At 33.9% G+C, this 20,892-nt stretch overlaps 24 non-coding genes across 24 annotated transcripts; all 24 read left to right on the forward strand.

The window, feature by feature from the left end:
- Positions 1–3: 3 nt before the first annotated feature.
- trnal-caa (transfer RNA leucine (anticodon CAA)) lies at positions 4–114 on the forward strand. The gene is made up of 2 exons: positions 4–41; positions 69–114. It is a non-coding gene; the product is annotated as a tRNA-Leu (tRNA).
- Positions 115–464: 350 nt separating this feature from the next.
- On the forward strand, positions 465–576 carry trnal-caa (transfer RNA leucine (anticodon CAA)). The gene is made up of 2 exons: positions 465–502; positions 531–576. It is a non-coding gene; the product is annotated as a tRNA-Leu (tRNA).
- Positions 577–926: 350 nt separating this feature from the next.
- trnal-caa (transfer RNA leucine (anticodon CAA)) lies at positions 927–1,038 on the forward strand. Its single transcript has 2 exons — positions 927–964; positions 993–1,038. It is a non-coding gene; the product is annotated as a tRNA-Leu (tRNA).
- A 350-nt stretch (positions 1,039–1,388) lies between these two features.
- trnal-caa (transfer RNA leucine (anticodon CAA)) lies at positions 1,389–1,500 on the forward strand. Its single transcript has 2 exons — positions 1,389–1,426; positions 1,455–1,500. It is a non-coding gene; the product is annotated as a tRNA-Leu (tRNA).
- A 350-nt stretch (positions 1,501–1,850) lies between these two features.
- Positions 1,851–1,962, forward strand: trnal-caa (transfer RNA leucine (anticodon CAA)). The gene is made up of 2 exons: positions 1,851–1,888; positions 1,917–1,962. It is a non-coding gene; the product is annotated as a tRNA-Leu (tRNA).
- Positions 1,963–2,764: 802 nt separating this feature from the next.
- trnal-caa (transfer RNA leucine (anticodon CAA)) lies at positions 2,765–2,876 on the forward strand. Its single transcript has 2 exons — positions 2,765–2,802; positions 2,831–2,876. It is a non-coding gene; the product is annotated as a tRNA-Leu (tRNA).
- An 814-nt stretch (positions 2,877–3,690) lies between these two features.
- On the forward strand, positions 3,691–3,802 carry trnal-caa (transfer RNA leucine (anticodon CAA)). Its single transcript has 2 exons — positions 3,691–3,728; positions 3,757–3,802. It is a non-coding gene; the product is annotated as a tRNA-Leu (tRNA).
- Positions 3,803–5,473: 1,671 nt separating this feature from the next.
- trnal-caa (transfer RNA leucine (anticodon CAA)) lies at positions 5,474–5,585 on the forward strand. The gene is made up of 2 exons: positions 5,474–5,511; positions 5,540–5,585. It is a non-coding gene; the product is annotated as a tRNA-Leu (tRNA).
- A 942-nt stretch (positions 5,586–6,527) lies between these two features.
- On the forward strand, positions 6,528–6,639 carry trnal-caa (transfer RNA leucine (anticodon CAA)). Its single transcript has 2 exons — positions 6,528–6,565; positions 6,594–6,639. It is a non-coding gene; the product is annotated as a tRNA-Leu (tRNA).
- Positions 6,640–6,989: 350 nt separating this feature from the next.
- On the forward strand, positions 6,990–7,101 carry trnal-caa (transfer RNA leucine (anticodon CAA)). The gene is made up of 2 exons: positions 6,990–7,027; positions 7,056–7,101. It is a non-coding gene; the product is annotated as a tRNA-Leu (tRNA).
- Positions 7,102–8,957: 1,856 nt separating this feature from the next.
- On the forward strand, positions 8,958–9,069 carry trnal-caa (transfer RNA leucine (anticodon CAA)). Its single transcript has 2 exons — positions 8,958–8,995; positions 9,024–9,069. It is a non-coding gene; the product is annotated as a tRNA-Leu (tRNA).
- A 1,264-nt stretch (positions 9,070–10,333) lies between these two features.
- On the forward strand, positions 10,334–10,445 carry trnal-caa (transfer RNA leucine (anticodon CAA)). Its single transcript has 2 exons — positions 10,334–10,371; positions 10,400–10,445. It is a non-coding gene; the product is annotated as a tRNA-Leu (tRNA).
- An 812-nt stretch (positions 10,446–11,257) lies between these two features.
- trnal-caa (transfer RNA leucine (anticodon CAA)) lies at positions 11,258–11,369 on the forward strand. The gene is made up of 2 exons: positions 11,258–11,295; positions 11,324–11,369. It is a non-coding gene; the product is annotated as a tRNA-Leu (tRNA).
- A 1,264-nt stretch (positions 11,370–12,633) lies between these two features.
- trnal-caa (transfer RNA leucine (anticodon CAA)) lies at positions 12,634–12,745 on the forward strand. Its single transcript has 2 exons — positions 12,634–12,671; positions 12,700–12,745. It is a non-coding gene; the product is annotated as a tRNA-Leu (tRNA).
- Positions 12,746–13,095: 350 nt separating this feature from the next.
- trnal-caa (transfer RNA leucine (anticodon CAA)) lies at positions 13,096–13,207 on the forward strand. The gene is made up of 2 exons: positions 13,096–13,133; positions 13,162–13,207. It is a non-coding gene; the product is annotated as a tRNA-Leu (tRNA).
- Positions 13,208–13,557: 350 nt separating this feature from the next.
- trnal-caa (transfer RNA leucine (anticodon CAA)) lies at positions 13,558–13,669 on the forward strand. The gene is made up of 2 exons: positions 13,558–13,595; positions 13,624–13,669. It is a non-coding gene; the product is annotated as a tRNA-Leu (tRNA).
- A 1,716-nt stretch (positions 13,670–15,385) lies between these two features.
- Positions 15,386–15,497, forward strand: trnal-caa (transfer RNA leucine (anticodon CAA)). Its single transcript has 2 exons — positions 15,386–15,423; positions 15,452–15,497. It is a non-coding gene; the product is annotated as a tRNA-Leu (tRNA).
- A 350-nt stretch (positions 15,498–15,847) lies between these two features.
- trnal-caa (transfer RNA leucine (anticodon CAA)) lies at positions 15,848–15,959 on the forward strand. The gene is made up of 2 exons: positions 15,848–15,885; positions 15,914–15,959. It is a non-coding gene; the product is annotated as a tRNA-Leu (tRNA).
- An 802-nt stretch (positions 15,960–16,761) lies between these two features.
- On the forward strand, positions 16,762–16,873 carry trnal-caa (transfer RNA leucine (anticodon CAA)). Its single transcript has 2 exons — positions 16,762–16,799; positions 16,828–16,873. It is a non-coding gene; the product is annotated as a tRNA-Leu (tRNA).
- Positions 16,874–18,137: 1,264 nt separating this feature from the next.
- trnal-caa (transfer RNA leucine (anticodon CAA)) lies at positions 18,138–18,249 on the forward strand. The gene is made up of 2 exons: positions 18,138–18,175; positions 18,204–18,249. It is a non-coding gene; the product is annotated as a tRNA-Leu (tRNA).
- Positions 18,250–18,599: 350 nt separating this feature from the next.
- On the forward strand, positions 18,600–18,711 carry trnal-caa (transfer RNA leucine (anticodon CAA)). The gene is made up of 2 exons: positions 18,600–18,637; positions 18,666–18,711. It is a non-coding gene; the product is annotated as a tRNA-Leu (tRNA).
- A 350-nt stretch (positions 18,712–19,061) lies between these two features.
- trnal-caa (transfer RNA leucine (anticodon CAA)) lies at positions 19,062–19,173 on the forward strand. Its single transcript has 2 exons — positions 19,062–19,099; positions 19,128–19,173. It is a non-coding gene; the product is annotated as a tRNA-Leu (tRNA).
- Positions 19,174–19,523: 350 nt separating this feature from the next.
- Positions 19,524–19,635, forward strand: trnal-caa (transfer RNA leucine (anticodon CAA)). Its single transcript has 2 exons — positions 19,524–19,561; positions 19,590–19,635. It is a non-coding gene; the product is annotated as a tRNA-Leu (tRNA).
- Positions 19,636–19,985: 350 nt separating this feature from the next.
- trnal-caa (transfer RNA leucine (anticodon CAA)) lies at positions 19,986–20,097 on the forward strand. The gene is made up of 2 exons: positions 19,986–20,023; positions 20,052–20,097. It is a non-coding gene; the product is annotated as a tRNA-Leu (tRNA).
- The last annotated feature ends 795 nt before the right edge of the window (positions 20,098–20,892 follow it).

A 20,892-nucleotide genomic window follows, 5' to 3' on the forward strand; every position in this document is an offset into this window, starting at 1 on the left:
AGTGTCAGGATGGCCGAGTGGTCTAAGGCGCCAGACTCAAGGTGAGAATCCTTCTAGTTACAGGGGTATTCTGGTCTCCGATTGGAGGCGAGGGTTCAAGTCCCTCTTCTGACACAGCTTTTGCCTTAAAAAAGAGTAGCTCTTTGTCAAAACCGAAAAATTCTCCAAATGGTGAAAGGAAAACACATGAACAGTGATTAATAGTTTGATAGATGTCATAGTTTGAGAACAGAAAACACATGAAACGGGAATAATAGTTCAATATATGTCAACATATGCCTAGTTTAGAATTCAATAAGTTACTCAAATTCCATTGAAAAATGTTTTTTACTATATCTTTCATTAGCTTTTAACATTTTTTGTTTATTTTTCTTTGTATCTCATTATCTATATGTTTCCATCAGACATATCAGATGTTATGTTACATAATCGTCAAAAAATATGAATTTTAAGGATTTATAAGTGTCAGGATGGCCGAGTGGTCTAAGGCGCCAGACTCAAGGTGAGAATCCTTCCTAGTTACAGGGGTATTCTGGTCTCCGATTGGAGGCGAGGGTTCAAATCCCTCTTCTGACACAGCTTTTGCCTTAAAAAAGAGTAGCTCTTTGTCAAAACCGAAAAATTCTCCAAATGGTGAAAGGAAAACACATGAACAGTGATTAATAGTTTGATAGATGTCATAGTTTGAGAACAGAAAACACATGAAACGGGAATAATAGTTCAATATATGTCAACATATGCCTAGTTTAGAATTCAATAAGTTACTCAAATTCCATTGAAAAATGTTTTTTACTATATCTTTCATTAGCTTTTAACATTTTTTGTTTCTTTTTCTTTGTATCTTAAGATCTGCATGTAACCATCAGACATATCAGACATTATGTTACAGAATCATGAAAAAATATGAATTTTGAGGATTTATGAGTGTCAGGATGGCCGAGTGGTCTAAGGCGCCAGACTCAAGGTGAGAATCTTTCCTAGTTACAGGGGTATTCTGGTCTCTGATTGGAGGCGAGGGTTCAAATCCCTCTTCTGACACAGCTTTTGCCTTAAAAAAGAGTAGCTCTTTGTCAAAACCGAAAAATTCTCCAAATGGTGAAAGGAAAACACATGAACAGTGATTAATAGTTTGATAGATGTCATAGTTTGAGAACAGAAAACACATGAAACGGGAATAATAGTTCAATACATATCATCATATGCCTAGTTTAGAATTCAATAAGTTACTCAAATTCCATTGAAAAATGTTTTTTACTATATCTTTCATTAGCTTTTAACATTTTTTGTTTATTTTTCTTTGTATCTTATTATCTATATGTTTCCATCAGACATATCAGACATTATGTTACAGAATCACGAAAAAATATTAATTTTAAGGATTTATTAGTGTCAGGATGGCCGAGTGGTCTAAGGCGCCAGACTCAAGGTGAGAATCCTTCCTAGTTACAGGGGTATTCTGGTCTCCGATTGGAGGCGAGGGTTCAAAACCCTCTTCTGACACAGCTTTTGCCTTAAAAAAGAGTAGCTCTTTGTCAAAACCGAAAAATTCTCCAAATGGTGAAAGGAAAACACATGAACAGTGATTAATAGTTTGATAGATGTCATAGTTTGAGAACAGAAAACACATGAAACGGGAATAATAGTTCAATATATGTCAACATATGCCTAGTTTAGAATTCAATAAGTTACTCAAATTCCATTGAAAAATGTTTTTTACTATATCTTTCATTAGCTTTTAACATTTTTTGTTTCTTTTTCTTTGTATCTTAAGATCTGCATGTAACCATCAGACATATCAGATGTTATGTTACATAATCGTGAAAAAATAAGAATTTTTACATTTTGTAGTTGTCAGGATGGCCGAGTGGTCTAAGGCGCCAGACTCAAGGTGAGAATCCTTCCTAGTTACAGGGGTATTCTGGTCTCCGATTGGAGGCGAGGGTTCAAATCCCTCTTCTGACACAGCTTTTGCCTTAAAAAAGAGTAGCTCTTTGTCAAAACCGAAAATGGAAACAGGAAAACACATGAACAGTGGTTAATAGTTTGATAGATGTCATAGTTTGAGAACAGAAAACACATGAAACGGGAATAATAGTTCAATACATATCATCATATACCTAGTTTAGAATTCAATAAGTTACTCAAATTCCATTGAAAAATGTTTTTTACTATATCTTTCATTAGCTTTTAACATTTTTTGTTTCTTTTTCTTTGTATCTTAAGATCTGCATGTAACCATCAAACATATCAGATGTTATGTTACATAACCGTGAAAAAATATGAATTTTAAGGTTTTGTAGTTGTCAGGATGGCCGAGTGGTCTAAGGCGCCAGAATCAAGGTGAGAATCCTTCCTAGTTACAGGGGAATTCTGGTCTCCGATTGGAGGCGAGGGTTCAAATCCCTCTTCTGACACAGCTTTTGCCTTAAAAAAGAGTAGCTCTTTGTCAAAACCGAAAAATTCTCCAAATGGTGAAAGGAAAACACATGAACAGTGATTAATAGTTTGATAGATGTCATAGTTTGAGAACAGAAAACACATGAAACGGGAATAATAGTTCAATATATGTCAACATATGCCTAGTTTAGAATTCAATAAGTTACTCAAATTCCATTGAAAAATGTTTTTTACTATATCTTTCATTAGCTTTTAACATTTTTTGTTTCTTTTTCTTTGTATCTTAAGATCTGCATGTAACCATCAGACATATCAGATGTTATGTTACATAATTGTGAAAAAATATGATTTTTAAAGTTTTGTAGTTGTCAGGATGGCCGAGTGGTCTAAGGCGCCAGACTCAAGGTGAGAATCTTTCCTAGTTACAGGGGTATTCTGGTCTCCGATTGGAGGCGAGGGTTCAAATCCCTCTTCTGACACAGCTTTTGCCTTAAAAAAGAGTAGCTCTTTGTCAAAACCGAAAAATTCTCCAAATGGTGAAAGGAAAACACATGAACAGTGATTAATAGTTTGATAGATGTCATAGTTTGAGAACAGAAAACACATGAAACGGGAATAATAGTTCAATATATGTCAACATATGCCTAGTTTAGAATTCAATAAGTTACTCAAATTCCATTGAAAAATGTTTTTTACTATATCTTTCATTAGCTTTTAACATTTTTTTGTTTCTTTTTCTTTGTATCTTAAGATCTGCATGTAACCATCAGACATATCAGATGTTATGTTACATAATCGTGAAAAAATATGAATTTTTACGTTTTGTAGTTGTCAGGATGGCCGAGTGGTCTAAGGCGCCAGACTCAAGGTGAGAATCCTTCATAGTTACAGGGGTATTCTGGTCTCCGATTGGAGGCGAGGGTTCAAATCCCTCTTCTTACACAGCTTTTGCCTTAAAAAAAGAGTAGCTCTTTGTCAAAACCGAAAAATTCTCCAAATGGTGAAAGGAAAACACATGAACAGTGATTAATAGTTTGATAGATGTCATAGTTTGAGAACAGAAAACACATGAAACGGGAATAATAGTTCAATATATGTCAACATATGCCTAGTTTAGAGTTCAATAAGTTACTCAAATTCCATTGAAAAATGTTTTTTACTATATCTTTCATTAGCTTTTAACATTTTTTGTTTCTTTTTCTTTGTATCTTAAGATCTGCATGTAACCATCAGACATATCAGATGTTATGTTACATAATCGTGAAAAAATAAGAATTTTTACATTTTGTAGTTGTCAGGATGGCCGAGTGGTCTAAGGCGCCAGACTCAAGGTGAGAATCCTTCCTAGTTACAGGGGTATTCTGGTCTCCGATTGGAGGCGAGGGTTCAAATCCCTCTTCTGACACAGCTTTTGCCTTAAAAAAGAGTAGCTCTTTGTCAAAACCGAAAATGGAAACAGGAAAACACATGAACAGTGGTTAATAGTTTGATAGATGTCATAGTTTGAGAACAGAAAACACATGAAACGGGAATAATAGTTCAATACATATCATCATATGCCTAGTTTAGAATTCAATAAGTTACTCAAATTCCATTGAAAAATGTTTTTTACTATATCTTTCATTAGCTTTTAACATTTTTTGTTTCTTTTTCTTTGTATCTTAAGATCTGCATGTAACCATCAAACATATCAGATGTTATGTTACATAACCGTGAAAAAATATGAATTTTAAGGTTTTGTAGTTGTCAGGATGGCCGAGTGGTCTAAGGCGCCAGACTCAAGGTGAGAATCCTTCATAGTTACAGGGGTATTCTGGTCTCCGATTGGAGGCGAGGGTTCAAATCCCTCTTCTTACACAGCTTTTGCCTTAAAAAAAGAGTAGCTCTTTGTCAAAACCGAAAAATTCTCCAAATGGTGAAAGGAAAACACATGAACAGTGATTAATAGTTTGATAGATGTCATAGTTTGAGAACAGAAAACACATGAAACGGGAATAATAGTTCAATATATGTCAACATATGCCTAGTTTAGAGTTCAATAAGTTACTCAAATTCCATTGAAAAATGTTTTTTACTATATCTTTCATTAGCTTTTAACATTTTTTGTTTCTTTTTCTTTGTATCTTAAGATCTGCATGTAACCATCAGACATATCAGATGTTATGTTACATAATCGTGAAAAAATAAGAATTTTTACATTTTTACATTTTGTAGTTGTCAGGATGGCCGAGTGGTCTCCGATTGGAGGCGAGGGTTCAAATCCCTCTTCTGACACAGCTTTTGCCTTAAAAAAGAGTAGCTCTTTGTCAAAACCGAAAATGGAAACAGGAAAACACATGAACAGTGGTTAATAGTTTGATAGATGTCATAGTTTGAGAACAGAAAACACATGAAACGGGAATAATAGTTCAATACATATCATCATATGCCTAGTTTAGAATTCAATAAGTTACTCAAATTCCATTGAAAAATGTTTTTTACTATATCTTTCATTAGCTTTTAACATTTTTTGTTTCTTTTTCTTTGTATCTTAAGATCTGCATGTAACCATCAAACATATCAGATGTTATGTTACATAACCGTGAAAAAATATGAATTTTAAGGTTTTGTAGTTGTCAGGATGGCCGAGTGGTCTAAGGCGCCAGACTCAAGGTGAGAATCTTTCCTAGTTACAGGGGTATTCTGGTCAACGATTGGAGGCGAGGGTTCAAATCCCTCTTCTGACACAGCTTTTGCCTTAAAAAAGAGTAGCTCTTTGTCAAAACCGAAAAATTCTCCAAATGGTGAAAGGAAAACACATGAACAGTGTTTAATAGTTTGATAGATGTCATAGTTTGAGAACAGAAAACACATGAAACGGGAATAATAGTTCAATACATGTCAACATATGCCTAGTTTAGAATTCAATAAGTTACTCAAATTCCATTGAAAAATGTTTTTTACTATATCTTTCATTAGCTTTTAACATTTTTTGTTTCTTTTTCTTTGTATCTTATTATCTACATGTTTCCATCAGACATATCAGACATTATGTTACAGAATCATGAAAAAATATGAATTTTTACATTTTGTAGTTGTCAGGGTGGCCGAGTGGTCTAAGGCGCCAGACTCAAGGTGCGAATCCTTCCTAGTTACAGGGGTATTCTGGTCTCCAATTGGAGGCGAGGGTTCAAATCCCTCTTCTGACACAGCTTTTGCCTTAAAAAAGAGTAGCTCTTTGTCAAAACCGAAAATGGAAACAGGAAAACACATGAACAGTGGTTAATAGTTTGATAGATGTCATAGTTTGAGAACAGAAAACACATGAAACGGGAATAATAGTTCAATACATATCATCATATGCCTAGTTTAGAATTCAATAAGTTACTCAAATTCCATTGAAAAATGTTTTTTACTATATCTTTCATTAGCTTTTAACATTTTTTGTTTCTTTTTCTTTGTATCTTAAGATCTGCATGTAACCATCAGACATATCAGATGTTATGTTACATAACCGTGAAAAAATATGAATTTTAAGGTTTTGTAGTTGTCAGGATGGCCGAGTGGTCTAAGGCGCCAGACTCAAGGTGAGAATCCTTCCTAGTTACAGGGGTATTCTGGTCTCCGATTGGAGGCAAGTGTTCAAATCCCTCTTCTGTCACAGCTTTTGCCTTAAAAAAGAGTAGCTCTTTGTCAAAACCGAAAAATTCTCCAAATGGTGAAAGGAAAACACATGAACAGTGATTAATAGTTTGATAGATGTCATAGTTTGAGAACAGAAAACACATGAAACGGGAATAATAGTTCAATATATGTCAACATATGCCTAGTTTAGAATTCAATAAGTTACTCAAATTCCATTGAAAAATGTTTTTTACTATATCTTTCATTAGCTTTTAACATTTTTTGTTTCTTTTTCTTTGTATCTTAAGATCTGCATGTAACCATCAGACATATCAGATGTTATGTTACATAATTCTAATAAGTTACTCAAATTCCATTGAAAAATGTTTTTTACTATATCTTTCATTAGCTTTTAACATTTTTTGTTTCTTTTTCTTTGTATCTTAAGATCTGCATGTAACCATCAGACATATCAGATGTTATGTTACATAATTGTGAAAAAATATGATTTTTAATGTTTTGTAGTTGTCAGGATGGCCGAGTGGTCTAAGGCGCCAGACTCAAGGTGAGAATCTTTCCTAGTTACAGGGGTATTCTGGTCTCCGATTGGAGGCGAGGGTTCAAATCCCTCTTCTGACACAGCTTTTGCCTTAAAAAAGAGTAGCTCTTTGTCAAAACCGAAAAATTCTCCAAATGGTGAAAGGAAAACACATGAACAGTGTTTAATAGTTTGATAGATGTCATAGTTTGAGAACAGAAAACACATGAAACGGGAATAATAGTTCAATACATGTCAACATATGCCTAGTTTAGAATTGAAAAAGTTACTCAAATTCCATTGAAAAATGTTTTTTACTATATCTTTCATTAGCTTTTAACATTTTTTGTTTCTTTTTCTTTGTATCTTATTATCTACATGTTTCCATCAGACATATCAGACATTATGTTACAGAATCATGAAAAAATATGAATTTTTACATTTTGTAGTTGTCAGGGTGGCCGAGTGGTCTAAGGCGCCAGACTCAAGGTGCGAATCCTTCCTAGTTACAGGGGTATTCTGGTCTCCAATTGGAGGCGAGGGTTCAAATCCCTCTTCTGACACAGCTTTTGCCTTAAAAAAGAGTAGCTCTTTGTCAAAACCGAAAATGGAAACAGGAAAACACATGAACAGTGGTTAATAGTTTGATAGATGTCATAGTTTGAGAACAGAAAACACATGAAACGGGAATAATAGTTCAATACATATCATCATATGCCTAGTTTAGAATTCAATAAGTTACTCAAATTCCATTGAAAAATGTTTTTTACTATATCTTTCATTAGCTTTTAACATTTTTTGTTTCTTTTTCTTTGTATCTTAAGATCTGCATGTAACCATCAGACATATCAGATGTTATGTTACATAACCGTGAAAAAATATGAATTTTAAGGTTTTGTAGTTGTCAGGATGGCCGAGTGGTCTAAGGCGCCAGACTCAAGGTGAGAATCCTTCCTAGTTACAGGGGTATTCTGGTCTCCGATTGGAGGCAAGTGTTCAAATCCCTCTTCTGTCACAGCTTTTGCCTTAAAAAAGAGTAGCTCTTTGTCAAAACCGAAAAATTCTCCAAATGGTGAAAGGAAAACACATGAACAGTGATTAATAGTTTGATAGATGTCATAGTTTGAGAACAGAAAACACATGAAACGGGAATAATAGTTCAATATATGTCAACATATGCCTAGTTTAGAATTCAATAAGTTACTCAAATTCCATTGAAAAATGTTTTTTACTATATCTTTCATTAGCTTTTAACATTTTTTGTTTCTTTTTCTTTGTATCTTAAGATCTGCATGTAACCATCAGACATATCAGATGTTATGTTACATAATTCTAATAAGTTACTCAAATTCCATTGAAAAATGTTTTTTACTATATCTTTCATTAGCTTTTAACATTTTTTGTTTCTTTTTCTTTGTATCTTAAGATCTGCATGTAACCATCAGACATATCAGATGTTATGTTACATAATTGTGAAAAAATATGATTTTTAATGTTTTGTAGTTGTCAGGATGGCCGAGTGGTCTAAGGCGCCAGACTCAAGGTGAGAATCTTTCCTAGTTACAGGGGTATTCTGGTCTCCGATTGGAGGCAAGTGTTCAAATCCCTCTTCTGTCACAGCTTTTGCCTTAAAAAAGAGTAGCTCTTTGTCAAAACCGAAAAATTCTCCAAATGGTGAAAGGAAAACACATGAACAGTGATTAATAGTTTGATAGATGTCATAGTTTGAGAACAGAAAACACATGAAACGGGAATAATAGTTCAATATATGTCAACATATGCCTAGTTTAGAATTCAATAAGTTACTCAAATTCCATTGAAAAATGTTTTTTACTATATCTTTCATTAGCTTTTAACATTTTTTGTTTCTTTTTCTTTGTGTCTTAAGATCTGCATGTAACCATCAGACATATCAGATGTTATGTTACATAATCGTGAAAAAATATGAATTTTAAGGTTTTGTAGTTGTCAGGATGGCCGAGTGGTCTGAGGCGCCAGACTCAAGGTGAGAATCCTTCCTAGTTACAGGGGTATTCTGGTCTCCGATTGGAGGCGAGGGTTCAAATCCCTCTTCTGACACAGCTTTTGCCTTAAAAAAGAGTAGCTCTTTGTCAAAACCGAAAATGGAAACAGGAAAACACATGAACAGTGGTTAATAGTTTGATAGATGTCATAGTTTGAGAACAGAAAACACATGAAACGGGAATAATAGTTCAATACATATCATCATATGCCTAGTTTAGAATTCAATAAGTTACTCAAATTCCATTGAAAAATGTTTTTTACTATATCTTTCATTAGCTTTTAACATTTTTTGTTTCTTTTTCTTTGTATCTTAAGATCTGCATGTAACCATCAGACATATCAGATGTTATGTTACATAATTGTGAAAAAATATGAATTTTAAAGTTTTGTAGTTGTCAGGATGGCCGAGTGGTCTAAGGCGCCAGACTCAAGGTGAGAATCCTTCCTACTTACAGGGGTATTCTGGTCTCCGATTGGAGGCGAGGGTTCAAATCCCTCTTCTGACAAAGCTTTTGCCTTAAAAAAGAGTAGCTCTTTGTCAAAACCGAAAAACTCTCCAAATGGTGAAAGGAAAACACATGAACAGTGTTTAATAGTTTGATAGATGTCATAGTTTGAGAACAGAAAACACATGAAACGGGAATAATAGTTCAATACATGTCAACATATGCCTAGTTTAGAATTCAATAAGTTACTCAAATTCCATTGAAAAATGTTTTTTACTATATCTTTCATTAGCTTTTAACATTTTTTGTTTCTTTTTCTTTGTATCTTAAGATCTGCATGTAACCATCAGACATATCAGATGTTATGTTACATAACCGTGAAAAAATATGAATTTTAAGGTTTTGTAGTTGTCAGGATGGCCGAGTGGTCTAAGGCGCCAGACTCAAGGTGAGAATCCTTCCTAGTTACAGGGGTATTCTGGTCTCCGATTGGAGGCGAGGATTCAAATCCCTCTTCAGACACAGCTTTTGCCTTAAAAAAGAGTAGCTCTTTGTCAAAACCGAAAATGGAAACAGGAAAACACATGAACAGTGATTAATAGTTTGATAGATGTCATAGTTTGAGAACAGAAAACACATGAAACGGGAATAATAGTGCAATACATATCATCATATGCCTAGCTTAGAATTCAATAAGTTACTCAAATTCCATTGAAAAATGTTTTTTACTATATCTTTCATTAGCTTTTAACATTTTTTGTTTATTTTTCTTTGTATCTTAAGATCTGCATGTAACCATCAGACATATCAGATGTTATGTTACATAATCGTGAAAAAATATGAATTTTAACGTTCTATAGTTGTCAGGATGGCCAAGTGGTCTAAGGCGCCAGACTCAAGGTGAGAATCTTTCCTAGTTACAGGGGTATTCTGGTCTCCGATTGGAGGCGAGCGTTCAAATCCCTCTTCTGACACAGCTTTTGCCTTAAAAAAGAGTAGCTCTTTGTCAAAACCGAAAAATTCTCCAAATGGTGAAAGGAAAACACATGAACAGTGATTAATAGTTTGATAGATGTCATAGTTTGAGAACAGAAAACACATGAAACGGGAATAATAGTTCAATATATGTCAACATATGCCTAGTTTAGAATTCAATAAGTTACTCAAATTCCATTGAAAAATGTTTTTTACTATATCTTTCATTAGCTTTTAACATTTTTTGTTTATTTTTCTTTGTATCTTAAGATCTGCATGTAACCATCAGACATATCAGATGTTATGTTACATAATCGTGAAAAAATATGAATTTTAACGTTTTATAGTTGTCAGGATGGCCGAGTGGTCTAAGGCGCCAGACTCAAGGTGAGAATCCTTCCTAGTTACAGGGGTATTCTGGTGTCTGATTGGAGGCGAGGGTTCAAATCCCTCTTCTGACACAGCTTTTGCCTTAAAAAAGACTAGCTCTTTGTCAAAACCGAAAAATTCTCCAAATGGTGAAAGGAAAACACATGAACAGTGTTTAATAGTTTGATAGATGTCATAGTTTGAGAACAGAAAACACATGAAACGGGAATAATAGTTCAATACATGTCAACATATGCCTAGTTTAGAATTCAATAAGTTACTCAAATTCCATTGAAAAATGTTTTTTACTATATCTTTCATTAGCTTTTAAAATGTTTTGTTTATTTTTCTTTGTATCTTATTATCTATATGTTTCCATCAGACATATCAGATGTTATGTTACATAATCGTCAAAAAATATGAATTTTAAGGATTTATAAGTGTCAGGATGGCCGAGTGGTCTAAGGCGCCAGACTCAAGGTGAGAATCTTTCCTAGTTACAGGGGTATTCTGGTCTCCGATTGGAGGCGAGCGTTCAAATCCCTCTTCTGACACAGCTTTTGCCTTAAAAAAGAGTAGCTCTTTGTCAAAACCGAAAAATTCTCCAAATGGTGAAAGGAAAACACATGAACAGTGATTAATAGTTTGATAGATGTCATAGTTTGAGAACAGAAAACACATGAAACGGGAATAATAGTTCAATATATGTCAACATATGCCTAGTTTAGAATTCAATAAGTTACTCAAAATCCATTGAAAAATGTTTTTTACTATATCTTTCATTAGCTTTTAACATTTTTTGTTTCTTTTTCTTTGTATCTTAAGATCTGCATGTAACCATCAGACATATCAGACATTATGTTACAGAATCATGAAAAAATATGAATTTTGAGGATTTATGAGTGTCAGGATGGCCGAGTGGTCTAAGGCGCCAGACTCAAGGTGAGAATCTTTCCTAGTTACAGGGGTATTCTGGTCTCTGATTGGAGGCGAGGGTTCAAATCCCTCTTCTGACACAGCTTTTGCCTTAAAAAAGAGTAGCGCTTTGTCAAAACCGAAAAATTCTCCAAATGGTGAAAGGAAAACACATGAACAGTGTTTAATAGTTTGATAGATGTCATAGTTTGAGAACAGAAAACACATGAAACGGGAATAATAGTTCAATACATGTCAACATATGCCTAGTTTAGAATTCAATAAGTTACTCAAATTCCATTGAAAAATGTTTTTTACTATATCTTTCATTAGCTTTTAAAATGTTTTGTTTATTTTTCTTTGTATCTTATTATCTATATGTTTCCATCAGACATATCAGATGTTATGTTACATAATCGTCAAAAAATATGAATTTTAAGGATTTATAAGTGACAGGATGGCCGAGTGGTCTAAGGCGCCAGACTCAAGGTGAGAATCTTTCCTAGTTACAGGGGTATTCTGGTCTCCGATTGGAGGCGAGCGTTCAAATCCCTCTTCTGACACAGCTTTTGCCTTAAAAAAGAGTAGCTCTTTGTCAAAACCGAAAAATTCTCCAAATGGTGAAAGGAAAACACATGAACAGTGATTAATAGTTTGATAGATGTCATAGTTTGAGAACAGAAAACACATGAAACGGGAATAATAGTTCAATATATGTCAACATATGCCTAGTTTAGAATTCAATAAGTTACTCAAATTCCATTGAAAAATGTTTTTTACTATATCTTTCATTAGCTTTTAACATTTTTTGTTTATTTTTCTTTGTATCTTAAGATCTGCATGTAACCATCAGACATATCAGATGTTATGTTACATAACCGTGAAAAAATATGAATTTTAAGGTTTTGTAGTTGTCAGGATGGCCGAGTGGTCTAAGGCGCCATACTCAAGGTGAGAATCCTTCCTAGTTACAGGGGTATTCTGGTCTCCGATTGGAGGCGAGGATTCAAATCCCTCTTCAGACACAGCTTTTGCCTTAAAAAAGAGTAGCTCTTTGTCAAAACCGAAAATGGAAACAGGAAAACACATGAACAGTGATTAATAGTTTGATAGATGTCATAGTTTGAGAACAGAAAACACATGAAACGGGAATAATAGTGCAATACATATCATCATATGCCTAGCTTAGAATTCAATAAGTTACTCAAATTCCATTGAAAAATGTTTTTTACTATATCTTTCATTAGCTTTTAACATTTTTTGTTTATTTTTCTTTGTATCTTAAGATCTGCATGTAACCATCAGACATATCAGATGTTATGTTACATAATCGTGAAAAAATATGAATTTTAACGTTTTATAGTTGTCAGGATGGCCGAGTGGTCTAAGGCGCCAGACTCAAGGTGAGAATCCTTCCTGGTTACAGGGGTATTCTGGTCTCCGATTGGAGGCGAGGGTTCAAATCCCTCTTCTGACACAGCTTTTGCCTTAAAAAAGAGTAGCTCTTTGTCAAAACCGAAAAATTCTCCAAATGGTGAAAGGAAAACACATGAACAGTGATTAATAGTTTGATAGATGTCATAGTTTGAGAACAGAAAACACATGAAACGGGAATAATAGTTCAATACATATCATCATATGCCTAGTTTAGAATTCAATAAGTTACTCAAATTCCATTGAAAAATGTTTTTTACTATATCTTTCATTAGCTTTTAACATTTTTTGTTTCTTTTTCTTTGTATCTTAAGATCTGCATGTAACCATCAGACATATCAGATGTTATGTTACATAATCGTGAAAAAATATGAATTTTAACGTTTTATAGTTGTCAGGATGGCCGAGTGGTCTAAGGCGCCAGACTCAAGGTGAGAATCCTTCCTAGTTACAGGGGTATTCTGGTCTCCAATTGGAGGCGAGGGTTCAAATCCCTCTTCTGACACAGCTTTTGCCTTAAAAAAGAGTAGCTCTTTGTCAAAACCGAAAAATTCTCCAAATGGTGAAAGGAAAACACATGAACAGTGATTACTAGTTTGATAGATGTCATAGTTTGAGAACAGAAAACACATGAAACGGGAATAATAGTTCAATACATATCATCATATGCCTAGTTTAGAATTCAATAAGTTACTCAAATTCCATTGAAAAATGTTTTTTACTATATCTTTCATTAGCTTTTAACATTTTTTGTTTCTTTTTCTTTGTATCTTCTTATCTACATGTTTCCATCAGACATATCAGACATTATGTTACAGAATCATGAAAAAATATGAATTTTGAGGATTTATGAGTGTCAGGATGGCCGAGTGGTCTAAGGCGCCAGACTCAAGGTGAGAATCTTTCCTAGTTACAGGGGTATTCTGGTCTCCGATTGGAGGCGAGGGTTCAAATCCCTCTTCTGACACAGCTTTTGCCTTAAAAAAGACTAGCTCTTTGTCAAAACCGAAAAATTCTCCAAATGGTGAAAGGAAAACACATGAACAGTGTTTAATAGTTTGATAGATGTCATAGTTTGAGAACAGAAAACACATGAAACGGGAATAATAGTTCAATACATGTCAACATATGCCTAGTTTAGAATTCAATAAGTTACTCAAATTCCATTGAAAAATGTTTTTTACTATATCTTTCATTAGCTTTTAACATTTTTTGTTTCTTTTTCTTTGTATCTTAAGATCTGCATGTAACCATCAGACATATCAGATGTTATGTTACATAACCGTGAAAAAATATGAATTTCAAGGTTTTGTAGATGTCAGGATGGCCGAGTGGTCTAAGGCGCCAGACTCAAGGTGAGAATCCTTCCTAGTTACAGGGGTATTCTGTTCTCCGATTGGAGGCGAGGATTAAAATCCCTCTTCAGACACAGCTTTTGCCTTAAAAAAGAGTAGCTCTTTGTCAAAACCGAAAATGGAAACAGGAAAACACATGAACAGTGATTAATAGTTTGATAGAAGTCATAGTTTGAGAACAGAAAACACATGAAACGGGAATAATAGTTCAATACATGTCAACATATGCCTAGTTTAGAATTCAATAAGTTACTCAAATTCCATTGAAAAATGTTTTTTACTATATCTTTCATTAGCTTTTAAAATGTTTTGTTTATTTTTCTTTGTATCTTATTATCTATATGTTTCCATCAGACATATCAGATGTTATGTTACATAATCGTCAAAAAATATGAATTTTAAGGATTTATAAGTGTCAGGATGGCCGAGTGGTCTAAGGCGCCAGACTCAAGGTGAGAATCTTTCCTAGTTACAGGGGTATTCTGGTCTCCGATTGGAGGCGAGCGTTCAAATCCCTCTTCTGACACAGCTTTTGCCTTAAAAAAGAGTAGCTCTTTGTCAAAACCGAAAAATTCTCCAAATGGTGAAAGGAAAACACATGAACAGTGATTAATAGTTTGATAGATGTCATAGTTTGAGAACAGAAAACACATGAAACGGGAATAATAGTTCAATATATGTCAACATATGCCTAGTTTAGAATTCAATAAGTTACTCAAATTCCATTGAAAAATGTTTTTTACTATATCTTTCATTAGCTTTTAACATTTTTTGTTTATTTTTCTTTGTATCTTAAGATCTGCATGTAACCATCAGACATATCAGATGTTATGTTACATAACCGTGAAAAAATATGAATTTTAAGGTTTTGTAGTTGTCAGGATGGCCGAGTGGTCTAAGGCGCCATACTCAAGGTGAGAATCCTTCCTAGTTACAGGGGTATTCTGGTCTCCGATTGGAGGCGAGGATTCAAATCCCTCTTCAGACACAGCTTTTGCCTTAAAAAAGAGTAGCTCTTTGTCAAAACCGAAAATGGAAACAGGAAAACACATGAACAGTGATTAATAGTTTGATAGATGTCATAGTTTGAGAACAGAAAACACATGAAACGGGAATAATAGTGCAATACATATCATCATATGCCTAGCTTAGAATTCAATAAGTTACTCAAATTCCATTGAAAAATGTTTTTTACTATATCTTTCATTAGCTTTTAACATTTTTTGTTTATTTTTCTTTGTATCTTAAGATCTGCATGTAACCATCAGACATATCAGATGTTATGTTACATAATCGTGAAAAAATATGAATTTTAACGTTTTATAGTTGTCAGGATGGCCGAGTGGTCTAAGGCGCCAGACTCAAGGTGAGAATCCTTCCTAGTTACAGGGGTATTCTGGTCTCCAATTGGAGGCGAGGGTTCAAATCCCTCTTCTGACACAGCTTTTGCCTTAAAAAAGAGTAGCTCTTTGTCAAAACCGAAAAATTCTCCAAATGGTGAAAGGAAAACACATGAACAGTGATTACTAGTTTGATAGATGTCATAGTTTGAGAACAGAAAACACATGAAACGGGAATAATAGTTCAATACATATCATCATATGCCTAGTTTAGAATTCAATAAGTTACTCAAATTCCATTGAAAAATGTTTTTTACTATATCTTTCATTAGCTTTTAACATTTTTTGTTTCTTTTTCTTTGTATCTTCTTATCTACATGTTTCCATCAGACATATCAGACATTATGTTACAGAATCATGAAAAAATATGAATTTTGAGGATTTATGAGTGTCAGGATGGCCGAGTGGTCTAAGGCGCCAGACTCAAGGTGAGAATCTTTCCTAGTTACAGGGGTATTCTGGTCTCCGATTGGAGGCGAGGGTTCAAATCCCTCTTCTGACACAGCTTTTGCCTTAAAAAAGACTAGCTCTTTGTCAAAACCGAAAAATTCTCCAAATGGTGAAAGGAAAACACATGAACAGTGTTTAATAGTTTGATAGATGTCATAGTTTGAGAACAGAAAACACATGAAACGGGAATAATAGTTCAATACATGTCAACATATGCCTAGTTTAGAATTCAATAAGTTACTCAAATTCCATTGAAAAATGTTTTTTACTATATCTTTCATTAGCTTTTAACATTTTTTGTTTCTTTTTCTTTGTATCTTAAGATCTGCATGTAACCATCAGACATATCAGATGTTATGTTACATAACCGTGAAAAAATATGAATTTCAAGGTTTTGTAGATGTCAGGATGGCCGAGTGGTCTAAGGCGCCAGACTCAAGGTGAGAATCCTTCCTAGTTACAGGGGTATTCTGTTCTCCGATTGGAGGCGAGGATTAAAATCCCTCTTCAGACACAGCTTTTGCCTTAAAAAAGAGTAGCTCTTTGTCAAAACCGAAAATGGAAACAGGAAAACACATGAACAGTGATTAATAGTTTGATAGAAGTCATAGTTTGAGAACAGAAAACACATGAAACGGGAATAATAGTTCAATACATGTCAACATATGCCTAGTTTAGAATTCAATAAGTTACTCAAATTCCATTGAAAAATGTTTTTTACTATATCTTTCATTAGCTTTTAAAATGTTTTGTTTATTTTTCTTTGTATCTTATTATCTATATGTTTCCATCAGACATATCAGATGTTATGTTACATAATCGTCAAAAAATATGAATTTTAAGGATTTATAAGTGTCAGGATGGCCGAGTGGTCTAAGGCGCCAGACTCAAGGTGAGAATCTTTCCTAGTTACAGGGGTATTTTGGTCTCCGATTGGAGGCGAGGGTTCAAATCCCTCTTCTGACACAGCTTTTGCCTTAAAAAAGACTAGCTCTTTGTCAAAACCGAAAAATTCTCCAAATGGTGAAAGGAAAACACATGAACAGTGTTTAATAGTTTGATAGATGTCATAGTTTGAGAACAGAAAACACATGAAACGGGAATAATAGTTCAATATATGTCAACATATGCCTAGTTTAGAATTCAATAAGTTACTCAAATTCCATTGAAAAATGTTTTTTACTATATCTTTCATTAGCTTTTAACATTTTTTGTTTATTTTTCTTTGTATCTTAAGATCTGCATGTAACCATCAGACATATCAGATGTTATGTTACATAACCGTGAAAAAATATGAATTTTAAGGTTTTGTAGTTGTCAGGATGGCCGAGTGGTCTAAGGCGCCATACTCAAGGTGAGAATCCTTCCTAGTTACAGGGGTATTCTGGTCTCCGATTGGAGGCGAGGATTCAAATCCCTCTTCAGACACAGCTTTTGCCTTAAAAAAGAGTAGCTCTTTGTCAAAACCGAAAATGGAAACAGGAAAACACATGAACAGTGATTAATAGTTTGATAGATGTCATAGTTTGAGAACAGAAAACACATGAAACGGGAATAATAGTGCAATACATATCATCATATGCCTAGCTTAGAATTCAATAAGTTACTCAAATTCCATTGAAAAATGTTTTTTACTATATCTTTCATTAGCTTTTAACATTTTTTGTTTATTTTTCTTTGTATCTTAAGATCTGCATGTAACCATCAGACATATCAGATGTTATGTTACATAATCGTGAAAAAATATGAATTTTAACGTTTTATAGTTGTCAGGATGGCCGAGTGGTCTAAGGCGCCAGACTCAAGGTGAGAATCCTTCCTAGTTACAGGGGTATTCTGGTCTCCAATTGGAGGCGAGGATTCAAATCCCTCTTCTGACACAGCTTTTGCCTTAAAAAAGAGTAGCTCTTTGTCAAAACCGAAAAATTCTCCAAATGGTGAAAGGAAAACACATGAACAGTGATTACTAGTTTGATAGATGTCATAGTTTGAGAACAGAAAACACATGAAACGGGAATAATAGTTCAATACATATCATCATATGCCTAGTTTAGAATTCAATAAGTTACTCAAATTCCATTGAAAAATGTTTTTTACTATATCTTTCATTAGCTTTTAACATTTTTTGTTTCTTTTTCTTTGTATCTTCTTATCTACATGTTTCCATCAGACATATCAGACATTATGTTACAGAATCATGAAAAAATATGAATTTTGAGGATTTATGAGTGTCAGGATGGCCGAGTGGTCTAAGGCGCCAGACTCAAGGTGAGAATCTTTCCTAGTTACAGGGGTATTCTGGTCTCCGATTGGAGGCGAGGGTTCAAATCCCTCTTCTGACACAGCTTTTGCCTTAAAAAAGACTAGCTCTTTGTCAAAACCGAAAAATTCTCCAAATGGTGAAAGGAAAACACATGAACAGTGTTTAATAGTTTGATAGATGTCATAGTTTGAGAACAGAAAACACATGAAACGGGAATAATAGTGCAATACATATCATCATATGCCTAGCTTAGAATTCAATAAGTTACTCAAATTCCATTGAAAAATGTTTTTTACTATATCTTTCATTAGCTTTTAACATTTTTTGTTTCTTTTTCTTTGTATCTTAAGATCTGCATGTAACCATCAGACATATCAGATGTTATGTTACATAATCGTGAAAAAATATGAATTTTAACGTTTTATAGTTGTCAGGATGGCCGAGTGGTCTAAGGCGCCAGACTCAAGGTGAGAATCCTTCCTGGTTACAGGGGTATTCTGGTCTCCGATTGGAGGCGAGGGTTCAAATCCCTCTTCTGACACAGCTTTTGCCTTAAAAAAGAGTAGCTCTTTGTCAAAACCGAAAAATTCTCCAAATGGTGAAAGGAAAACACATGAACAGTGATTAATAGTTTAATAGATGTCATAGTTTGAGAACAGAAAACACATGAAACGGGAATAATAGTTCAATACATATCATCATATGCCTAGTTTAGAATTCAATAAGTTACTCAAATTCCATTGAAAAATGTTTTTTACTATATCTTTCATTAGCTTTTAACATTTTTTGTTTCTTTTTCTTTGTATCTTATTATCTACATGTTTCCATCAGACATATCAGACATTATGTTACAGAATCATGAAAAAATATGAATTTTGAGGATTTATGAGTGTCAGGATGGCCGAGTGGTCTAAGGCGCCAGACTCAAGGTGAGAATCTTTCCTAGTTACAGGGGTATTTTGGTCTCCGATTGGAGGCGAGGGTTCAAATCCCTCTTCTGACACAGCTTTTGCCTTAAAAAAGACTAGCTCTTTGTCAAAACCGAAAAATTCTCCAAATGGTGAAAGGAAAACACATGAACAGTGTTTAATAGTTTGATAGATGTCATAGTTTGAGAACAGAAAACACATGAAACGGGAATAATATTTCAATACATGTCAACATATGCCTAGTTTAGAATTCAATAAGTTACTCAAATTCCATTGAAAAATGTTTTTTACTATATCTTTCATTAGCTTTTAACATTTTTTGTTTATTTTTCTTTGTATCTTAAGATCTGCATGTAACCATCAGACATATCAGATGTTATGTTACATAATCGTGAAAAAATATGAATTTTAACGTTTTATAGTTGTCAGGATGGCCGAGTGGTCTAAGGCGCCAGACTCAAGGTGAGGATCCTTCCTAGTTACAGGGGTATTCTGGTCTCCGATTGGAGGCGAGGGTTCAAATCCCTCTTCTGACACAGCTTTTGCCTTAAAAAAGAGTAGCTCTTTGTCAAAACCGAAAAATTCTCCAAATGGTGAAAGGAAAACACATGAACAGTGATTACTAGTTTGATAGATGTCATAGTTTGAGAACAGAAAACACATGAAACGGGAATAATAGTTCAATACATATCATCATATGCCTAGTTTAGAATTCAATAAGTTACTCAAATTCCATTGAAAAATGTTTTTTACTATATCTTTCATTAGCTTTTAACATTTTTTGTTTATTTTTCTTTGTATCTTATTATCTACATGTTTCCATCAGACATATCAGACATTATGTTACAGAATCATGAAAAAATATGAATTTTGAGGATTTATGAGTGTCAGGATGGCCGAGTGGTCTAAGGCGCCAGACTCAAGGTGAGAATCTTTCCTAGTTACAGGGGTATTCTGGTCTCCGATTGGAGGCGAGGGTTCAAATCCCTCTTCTGACACAGCTTTTGCCTTAAAAAAGACTAGCTCTTTGTCAAAACCGAAAAATTCTCCAAATGGTGAAAGGAAAACACATGAACAGTGTTTAATAGTTTGATAGATGTCATAGTTTGAGAACAGAAAACACATGAAACGGGAATAATAGTTCAATACATGTCAACATATGCCTAGTTTAGAATTCAATAAGTTACTCAAATTCCATTGAAAAATGTTTTTTACTATATCTTTCATTAGCTTTTAACATTTTTTGTTTCTTTTTCTTTGTATCTTAAGATCTGCACGTAACCATCAGACATATCAGATGTTATGTTACATAACCGTGAAAAAATATGAATTTTAAGGTTTTGTAGATGTCAGGATGGCCGAGTGGTCTAAGGCGCCAGACTCAAGGTGAGAATCCTTCCTAGTTACAGGGGTATTCTGTTCTCCGATTGGAGGCGAGGATTAAAATCCCTCTTCAGACACAGCTTTTGCCTTAAAAAAGAGTAGCTCTTTGTCAAAACCGAAAATGGAAACAGGAAAACACATGAACAGTGATTAATAGTTTGATAGAAGTCATAGTTTGAGAACAGAAAACACATGAAACGGGAATAATAGTTCAATACATATCATCATATGCCTAGTTTAGAATTCAATATGTTACTCAAATTCCATTGAAAAATGTTTTTTACTATATCTTTCATTAGCTTTTAAAATGTTTTGTTTATTTTTCTTTGTATCTTATTATCTATATGTTTCCATCAGACATATCAGATGTTATGTTACATAATCGTCAAAAAAGATGAATTTTAAGGATT

This window comes from Oncorhynchus clarkii, unplaced genomic scaffold (assembly GCF_045791955.1).
Source record: "Oncorhynchus clarkii lewisi isolate Uvic-CL-2024 unplaced genomic scaffold, UVic_Ocla_1.0 unplaced_contig_12229_pilon_pilon, whole genome shotgun sequence".
Lineage (NCBI taxonomy): Eukaryota > Metazoa > Chordata > Actinopteri > Salmoniformes > Salmonidae > Oncorhynchus > Oncorhynchus clarkii.